At 34.5% G+C, this 9272-nt stretch overlaps 1 non-coding gene across 1 annotated transcript; it reads right to left on the bottom strand.

Annotated features, from left to right (window-relative positions):
* Nucleotides 1–4979: 4979 nt before the first annotated feature.
* On the bottom strand, nt 4980–5086 carry LOC125084126 (U6 spliceosomal RNA). The gene has a single exon (XR_007122487.1). It is a non-coding gene; the product is annotated as a U6 spliceosomal RNA (small nuclear RNA).
* Between the last annotated feature and the right edge of the window lie 4186 nt (nt 5087–9272).

The following is a 9272-nucleotide window of genomic DNA, read 5'->3' as shown; positions in this document are numbered from 1 at the left end:
CAAAAGCAGGTCTTCAAGAGCATCCTTATTTCATTTCAACTAGGCGACTTCAACATGATGGTGAAATTTTCCCTCCTGTAATTATTGGCTAATCCAAACAGAATAATAAATAGTGCATCAGACGTAGTCATTATAGGCTTATTGTTATGCTAAGGAAAATACTAATTAAATGTTTGTAAAATGATTGAAATTATTTTATGATTTGTCAATTATTTAAAAGCCAGCCTCGCTTCTATAATCGCTGTACACTGATCATTTTCTCCTTGACTTTGCTTTTGTATATCCTCCTGTGCTTTTTAAAATCAGAGTCAATTCTGAGACTCATAAACCTTTTTGCTGGCTTATGGCATTCAATAATTGTTTTATATGACATTTGTTTTGTGCCATTTGATTTGTTTCTGTGCCCTAAATTAAAAATTCCTGCTTCTGTCTGAATCTTATTAACTGAAAATCATATTAGTCTGAGACCATAGCTGTAAGTGGCCCTCTGTCAACCACTTATCTTTCTGTTTATCTTTCGTTTCAGGTTATGAAATTTTAAGCATCACACTCACCTTTAAATAATCATTCCCCATCTTTAGAGCACCATACTCCATTCACATTTACATGCTATATCTTAATTTTGTAAATGTTCTCTCTATGAATGGAGAAATATTTAAAATTGCACAGATTAAAGTGGAAACAAGGATTTGTTTATACATGCTGCTTTGGGTAATAATCTGTGAGTCTGGGAAATGAGTGTTTTGAATTTATTTCTTTCTACCTTATAGTGAATTTTCTCCCTCTAAATCCAGGTATTTAGTTCATATTTACAAGTTTGGTGCAGGTTTAGGTGTTGTGTAAATCTGTGCTATTAACCAAATATTTTTCTTTACTTTTAAGAACTATCTTTATGTTTAAGATATATGAATGTATCTTAGGAAGTAATTTTTAGTAGGTTAATTTTTGAAGAAAAATTATGACAAATATTTTTCAAAACTAGAAAAACACATTTAAAATCACACTAAGTTGACATGTCTAAATAGAACAAAGGACAATGAATGTCTTCAAATATTACTGGACTTTAATTTTCAAATTTCAGGGAAAATTAAGTTGATTTTCAGGTCTTGTTCAATGGATAAGGACAATCAAAAAGAAAAAGGGGCTAAGGTGAAAAAAAGGAAAGTAATGTTGAAAAATGTTTTATAACATTTTATAATATAATGTTTATAACATTTTATAATATAATGTTCTGTTATCCAGCTAAATGTTTTCCCTCTAAATATAATTTCCACTTTTGGGTGCTTCAACCTAGATAAATATAACTGACTAGAAAAACATTACAAAGGTTGATAAATAATTTCTAGATTTTTTGTTTTTTATTTCAACACATTGTATTTAGCTTGACAATAAGATACGTTCTATATTTAAATGTATGAAACATGCATTTAGATACAAGCATATTATATTAAAGGAGTATTTGTATTTGGGGAGTTTAAAAATAAATTAAAATAGTTGGTTTTCACCAGGGAAGGGGGAATGCCCTAATAAAATGCCACGTGTGACCTGCTTACCTCCAACAGTGATTTCACATAACAGCCAGGCTGCTCTTCCCACACCTACTCATACTCTGTGTTTACCGAGGATGAAAGTTTGTTCCTCGAAGTCTGAAAATTGATTCCAGTCTCACAGGGACACACTTCAGATGGCTGATATTCCAACTCCTAACTTTGTTTTAAAGAAAAATGCTTTTTGAAACAGAAACAGTCTATATGTTGCTGAAAACTAATGACCACTAAGAAATTTGAGACGTTAAACCCCATTGATGAAGTAAGCATATTTTTTTCAAACAGAGACAAAAAGTTATCCCTCTACACTTTCCTGGGAATGATGTGTTTTTATAGTCAATGCATGTGGAATAACTTGAGCAGGAATAACATTAATAAGAGAATTCAAATGTTATATAAAATGATCAAATAATTTATTTTATTTTTTCCAAAAAGGAAAAAAATGATTTCATATGTCCTAATTCATATGTAAAGACAGATACAGATAACAAAGATACATTAAAACAGAGAGCTAGCTGTTAAGTCAAACATCCTCTCTCACTTTTTTCTTTAGAAACAGACTTGGGGGGTGCCTGGGTGGCTCAGTTGGTTAAAGCCTCTGCCTTCGGCTCGGGTCGTGATCTCCGGGTCCTGGCATCAAGCCCCACATCAGGCTGTCTGCTCAGCAGGGAGCCTGCTTCCCCCTCTCTCTCTGTCTGCTTCTCTACCTCCTTGTGATCTCTCTGTCAAATAAATAAATAAAATCTTAAAAAAAAAAAAGAAAGAAAGAAACTTGGATGTACGTTAATGTATGTGTATACATGTGTATTTGGGTGTGCAGGCAATATGTCCAGCTAAAACACTACAATACACAGCTTTCCTTGAAAGTAGGCATTGTCATACGACTGAATTCAGTCGATAGGTGGGTAATCAGGTTATTTGATAATCTAATACAATTGGGTTCTTATTCTATAAGGAACCCCTTTTATATTAAAACACACATATAGGCTAAAATCTAAATGACGGAAAAAGATTTATACCATGCGGTCACGAACCAGAAGAAAACTAGAATGGTCATATTAATATTAGAAAAAGTATAATTTTTTTCCCTTCCCCCCAATGTGATAATTTGGTATACATATACATTATGAATTATTTACCAGAATCAAGCTAATTAACATATCTATCACAGCAGATATGTTACCTTTAGAGTGTGTGGTGAGAATGCTTGAGATCTACTCTCTTACAAACTTCAAGTGTACAAGACAGAGTCATTAACTATAGCCATCGTGCTGTATGTTAGTGCCTCGTCTTGTAACTGAAAGTTCGTACCCTTTGACCAACATTTCATTCCCCCCATCCCTTATCCTCTGGCAAGCACCATTCTCTATTTAGAAATAGATGAGTTCCACATTTTTTTCTGCTTTTAGATTCCACATATAAGTGATACTATACAATATTTGCCTTTCTCTCTTTGTCTTATTTCACCTAGCAGAGTGCCTTCTGGTACATCCATATTTTTGCAAATGGTGGGATTTCCTCCTTCTTTATGTCTGAATAATATTCATTATAATGTGATATATGTATCACATTTTCTTTATCCATTCATCCATCCATGGACACCTAAATTGTTTCCATATCTTGACTATTGTGAATAATGCTGCAATGAGCATGGGAGTGCAGATTATCTCTTCAAGACCATGACTAAATTTCCTTTGGATATATATCCAGAAATGGGATTGTGGGATCATATGCTGATTCTATTTATAAACTTTCGAGTAACGTCTGTACTGTTTTCCATGTCTGTACCAATTTATAATCCAACTAACAGAGTACAAGTGTTCCTTTTTCTCCACATCCTCACCAATGCTTGTTATCTCTTATCTTGTTGATGATAGCCATCCTAAAAGTAATGAGAGGATATCTCATTGTGGTTTTGACTTGCATTACCCTGATGATTACTAATGTTAAGTACCTTTTCATGTACCTGTATGACTTCTATGGAAAAATTCAGCTCCTTTGATAATTTTTAAATTGGATTATTTGGGTTTTGTTTTGTTTTGCTTTTGACTATTGAGTTGTAAGAGTTCTTTATATTTTTAGTTATTAATGCCTTATCAGATACATGGTTTGCAAATATTTTATCCCATTCAGTAGGTTCCCTTCTCACTTTGTTGTTTCCTTTGCTGTGCAGAGGCTTTTTGGTTTGGTTTAGCCACACTTGCTTATTTTGGCTTTGGTTGCCTACGTTTTGGTGTCATAGCCAAAAACTTATTGACAAGACTAATATCAAGAAGGATTTTCCCTGATTTTTCTTCTGAGGCTTTTACAGTTTCAGGTCTTACATTTAAGTACTTGGCCTATTTTGAGTTTAATTTTTGTGAACAGTGTAATACAGAGGTCCAGTTTCATTCATTTCCATGTGGATATAGTTCTCCGAATACCACTTATTGAAGGAAGTATAATTTCCCCATTGAGTGTTCTTGGCACTCTTATCAAAGATTAGTTTACCAGATGTGTGGGGTATATTTCTGGAATTTCTATTCTATTTCATTGGTCTATGTGTTTGTTTTTATGCCAGTACATACAGTTTTGATTACTATAGCTTTGTAATATAGCTGTAGCTTGGTTTGTAATAGAGCTTTGTAATATAGCTTTGAAATCAGAAAGCATGATGCTCCCTGGTTTGTTGTTCTTGCTCAAGATCGGTTTGGCTATTTAGGATCTTTTGTGTGTCCATAAAAATTTTAGAAGCATTGTTTTCTATTTCTATGAAAAATGCTATTGAATTTTGATAGTGATTAGTTTGAGTCTACAAATTACTTTGGTAATCTACAAACATTTTAACAACATAATCCTTCTAATCCAAGAAAATGTGATATATTTCTTTTTTGTGAGTCTTTTTCGATTTCTCTAATGTTTTATAGTTTGTAGTGTGTATGTCTTTCAGATCCTTGGTTAAATTTATTCCTAAGTATTTTATTGTTTTTGATGATACTATAAATGGGATTTTTAAACATCCTCTTTAAGATAGGCCATTGTTAGTGTGTAGAAATGCAACTGAATTTTGCATGTTAACTTTGTATCCTGACATTTCACCAAACTAATTTACCAATTTTTTTTATTAACATATAATGTATTATTAGCCCCAGTGGCACAGGTCTGTGAATCGCCAGGTTTACACACTTCACAGCACTCACCATAGCCCATACCCTCCTCAATGTCCATAATCCAACCACCCTCTCCCTCCCTCCCTCCCCGCAGCAACCCTCAGTTTGTTTCGTGAGATTAAGAGTCTCTTATGGTTTGTCTCCCTCCCAATCCCATCTTGCTTCATTTATTCTTTTCCTACCCCCCAAACCCCCCATGTTGCTTCTTGACTTCCTCATATCAGGGAGATCGTCTTTCTCCGATTGACTTATTTTGCTAAGCATAATACACTCTAGTTCCATAAAAAATATGGAACGCTTTACAAATTTGCGTGTCATCCTTGCGTAGGGGCCATGCTAATCTTCTCTGTATTGTTCCAATTTTAGTATATGTGCTGCCAGAGCGAGCATTAATTAACCAATTTTTATATAGAATTTTCTATTTTAAAATTATGTAACCTGCAGTGGCAACTTTCTTTCTTTCTTTCCTATTGGAATCTTTTTTTCTTTTCTTGCCTAACTGCTCTAGTACTTCCAATACTGTGTTTGAACAGAAATGGCAAGAGTGGGTATTCTTTTCTGGTTCCTAATCTTAGAGGAAAGTTTTCAACTTTTCACTATTGTGAATGATTTTAGCTATGCGCTTCTAATATATGGTCTTTAATATGTTGAAATACATTCCTTCCATGCCTAATTTGTTGAGAGTTTTTAATAAAAGGATGTTGAATACTGCCAATGCTTCTTCTGCATCTATTAAAGTGATCATATGATTTCTATCCTTTACTCTATTAATGTGGTGTATAAATACATGCATATGTTAAAACATCCTTGCATCCCAGAGATATGTCCTGCCTCATGATATATGATCTTTTTACTGAACGGCTGAATTCAGTTTGCTAGGATTTTATTAAGGACTTTTTAAATCTATGCTCATCAGAGATATTGATCTATAATTTTTGTTATAGTTCCCTTGTCTAGTAATGCTGGCCTGGTAAAATGAGCTTAGAAGTGTTTCTTCCTCTTTGTTGTTTTAGAATAGTTTGAGAAGGTTTGGCATTAATTCTTGTTTAAATATTTGGTCGAATTCACCAGTGAGCCCATCTGCATCTGGGGTTTTCTTCACTGGGGGACTTTTGATTTCTAATTCAAAATCCTTACCAGTTATAGGTCTATTCAGATTTTCTATTTCTTCCTGATTCACTCTTGGTAGGTTATATGTTTCTTGGAATCTATCTATTTTTTCTAAGTTATCCAGTTTGTTGCCATATAATTATTCACAGTAGTTTCTTATGATAGTATGCATTTCTGTGGTATTATTGTATGCTGACTGGATAACTGCAAATGGCTTGTCTTTGAGTTCATGCTTTCTTTCTTCTGTTGATCTTGTCTATTCTTAAAGTTCTCTATTATAGTTTTCTTTCCATTCCTTGTATATTTCAGCTTCAGAATTTCTGCTTTTTTCTCTCTGTTGAACCTCTTGTTTGGTCTGTAGATTGTTTTCCTGATTTCACTGAGTTGTCTGTGTTCTCTTGTAGCTCACTTTACTTCCTTAATATAATTATCTTAAACTATTTGTCAGGCCATTTGTAGATTTCCATTTCTTTTTGATCATTTGCTGGAAAACTGTTTGCTCCTTTTATGGAATCATATTTCTTTGATTTTCTGGGTTCTTTGAATTTCCACTGATGTCTTCACATTTGAAGAAGCAATCACCTCCTCCAGTCTTACTGACTGCTTTGGGAGAGATATGCTTTCACCTGTCAATCTGTCTGAAGATTCTGAGGCTTTCTCACACCTTTTCTATGGATGTGCCTACCTCACACTTCCTGTTCCTTCTTGAGGGGCGGGGGGGGGGGATTCTTAAAATTGCATGCCTTCTCTCAGTCTTGCAAAGCCAGGCTGGATGCTTTGAGCTTCCTGATTGTTTTCTCTAGGGCAGTGCCCTGGAATGCTCAGGTTTGTAAACCTTTTCCTAATCCCATGGTCTGGCTTACTTTCTTCACTTGCTTGCTGACTGCCTCTAACAGCTAACTCTTGCCATCCATGGAAGCCCACACTGGGAGATAGACACAGATGGTGGGGAAGGGGAGAGAAAGGGGTATGAGTGAGGCAAACAGACCAATAAGGGCTCCTGTGGCCCAGCCGGGGGGGCACAGACAAGGAATTCACCAGTGGGTAGTAGACAAGTCTCTTGATGGTTATCATGAATCAGTTAGTGGGAAGAACTGTGAAGCAATTAGTAATGTTCTTTTGATGAGCTCTGAGCTCTACATACTATCTCCCAGCCTCTCCCAGTCCAGTAGATCTTATAGATTATCCCAGTAAAGAAGGACCAAGAAAGAAGTGGACCTCTTGGCTGTGTCCCGAACAGTTGGAGAAGCCTAGCTCTCGCTTTCTTTTGTGGAAAAAAATCATGGGCTGTGTAGGTCTTTCCTGGCACTGAGCCATGCTGCTTTGGGGGAGAAGGGATATGGGCAAAATGAAACTATCTTTTCCCTCTTCAGTGCATCTACTTTTGAATTATTTTTTGCCTCAAGACTGTGCTGGAACTTCTCCGCTGGACTCCTAGACTCTCACAAAGGCACTCTCATCCCTGGGCGATTGTCAGAATTGATGCTTTATGGTAGGGTTATAGTAGAGTACTCCTATTCCACCGTCTTGCTAATATCACTCCAGAAAAATACAATTCTGAAGAAGAAAAATTACCAGGGATAAAAAGGGACATCCCCATGATAAAGGGGCTAATGCACAGAGAATACAGAGCTATCCTAAATGTAAATGCACCTAACAAAAGATCTTCAACATACATAAAGCAAAAAATGGTAGAACTGAAAGTAGAAATAGAAAAACTCGTCACTAAAGTTGGAGACTTTATCCCCTCTCTTAGTAATCTATGGAATGATTAGACAGAAATCAATAAGGACATATAATCCTTAAAACCACCATCAACCAAATTGACTTAATTGTAATTTTTTTACTTCTTGACCCAATAACAGCTGAATAAACATTCTTTTCAAGTACACATGAAATATTATAAATATAGACCATATCTTGTGTCATAAAACAAACCTTAACAAATTTAAAGAAAATAAAAACATAGAAAGTATATTTTTTTACCATAGTGAAGTTAACTAGAAGTGAATAACAGGAAGATATTTGGAAATTCCCCCAAATATTTGGAAATTACAGAACAAATTTCTAAACAATCCACTGCTCAAAGAAAAAGTCTCAGGAATATTAGGAAATATATTAAAGTGAATAAAAAGTGAAAATACATCATATCAAAATTGTGGGATACACCAAAGCAATACTTAGAGGAAAATTTATACCAGTAAATTCATATGTTGTAAAGAAATAGAGAGGTTAAATAAAAAAAAAAAAAACCTAAGTTCCCATCTTAGTAAATGAACAAACAAATATAAAAGAGAGAGAGAGAGAGTGAAAATTAGAACTTCAGTAAGCAGGAGGAAAGAAATGATAAAGATAATAACATGTTTTTCTACATGGAAAACCTCAAAGAATCTACAGAAAACTAAATGAGTTAGCAAGGTCACAGACTATAAGGTCAGATATACAAAAATATGCAAGTCTAATTACAAAAAAGCATTATGTCTCTATACACTAGCAATAAACAATTGGAAACCAAACTTTAAAACAGCACCATTTAAAATAGCTCAAAAAAGTTCAGTACTTAAGTAAGAATCTTAAGAAAGATGTATACGGTCAGTATGCTGAGGACTACAAAATGCTTATTAAAGAAATCAAAGAGCTAGGGGTGCCTGGGTGGCTTAGTGGGTTGGGCCTTTACCTTCAACTCAGGTCATGATCTCAGGGTCTTGGGATTGAGCCCCACATAGGGCTCTCTGCTCAGCGGGGAGAGTGCTTCCCCCTCTCTCTGCCTGCCTCTCTGCCCACTTGTGAGCTCTAGCAAATAAAATCTTAAAAAAAAAAAAAAAGAAATCAAAGAGCTAAATGAGCTGATAAAAATACCATGCTCATAATTTTAAAAAGACTCAATGTAGTTACTTTATCAATAATTCCCAAATTTATCTGTAGACTTAACACAGGGGTGCTGGGTGGCTCATCCTCTGCCCTTTACCCCACTCTCATGCTCTCTCTCACTCTCTCAAATAAATAGATAAAGTCTTTTAAATAATAATAATAATAATAAAAGATTTAACACAATTTCAATCAAAAGCCCCAAAGGATTTTTTGTAGATATAGATAAACTGATTCTAAAATTTATATGAAAGGTAAATGAGTTAAAATAACAAATATAATTTTGAAAAATAAGAACAAACTTGGAAGACTCCCACTACCCAAATTTTAGTCTTAATATAAAACTACAAAAAACAAGACTATATTGTAATGGTGAAAGTATAGACCATAGATCAAAGGAACAGAAAATATAATTAGAAGTAGACTCATATAATCATGATCAATGAATTGCTGGCAAAGATGAAAAGTCAATTCAGTGGAAAAAAATATCTTCTCGATAAATTTTATTCATTTTTTGAACAACTGAACATTCATTGGTTAAAAAAAGGGACCTCAACTGATACCTCAGACATTTGACAGAATTTAGCTCGTAATATAC

Source organism: Lutra lutra, chromosome 13 (genome assembly GCF_902655055.1).
Source record: "Lutra lutra chromosome 13, mLutLut1.2, whole genome shotgun sequence".
Classification (NCBI taxonomy): Eukaryota; Metazoa; Chordata; class Mammalia; order Carnivora; family Mustelidae; genus Lutra; species Lutra lutra.
Note: the sequence above shows the minus strand (reverse complement) of the source record. Positions and strands in the feature narration are given on the sequence as shown.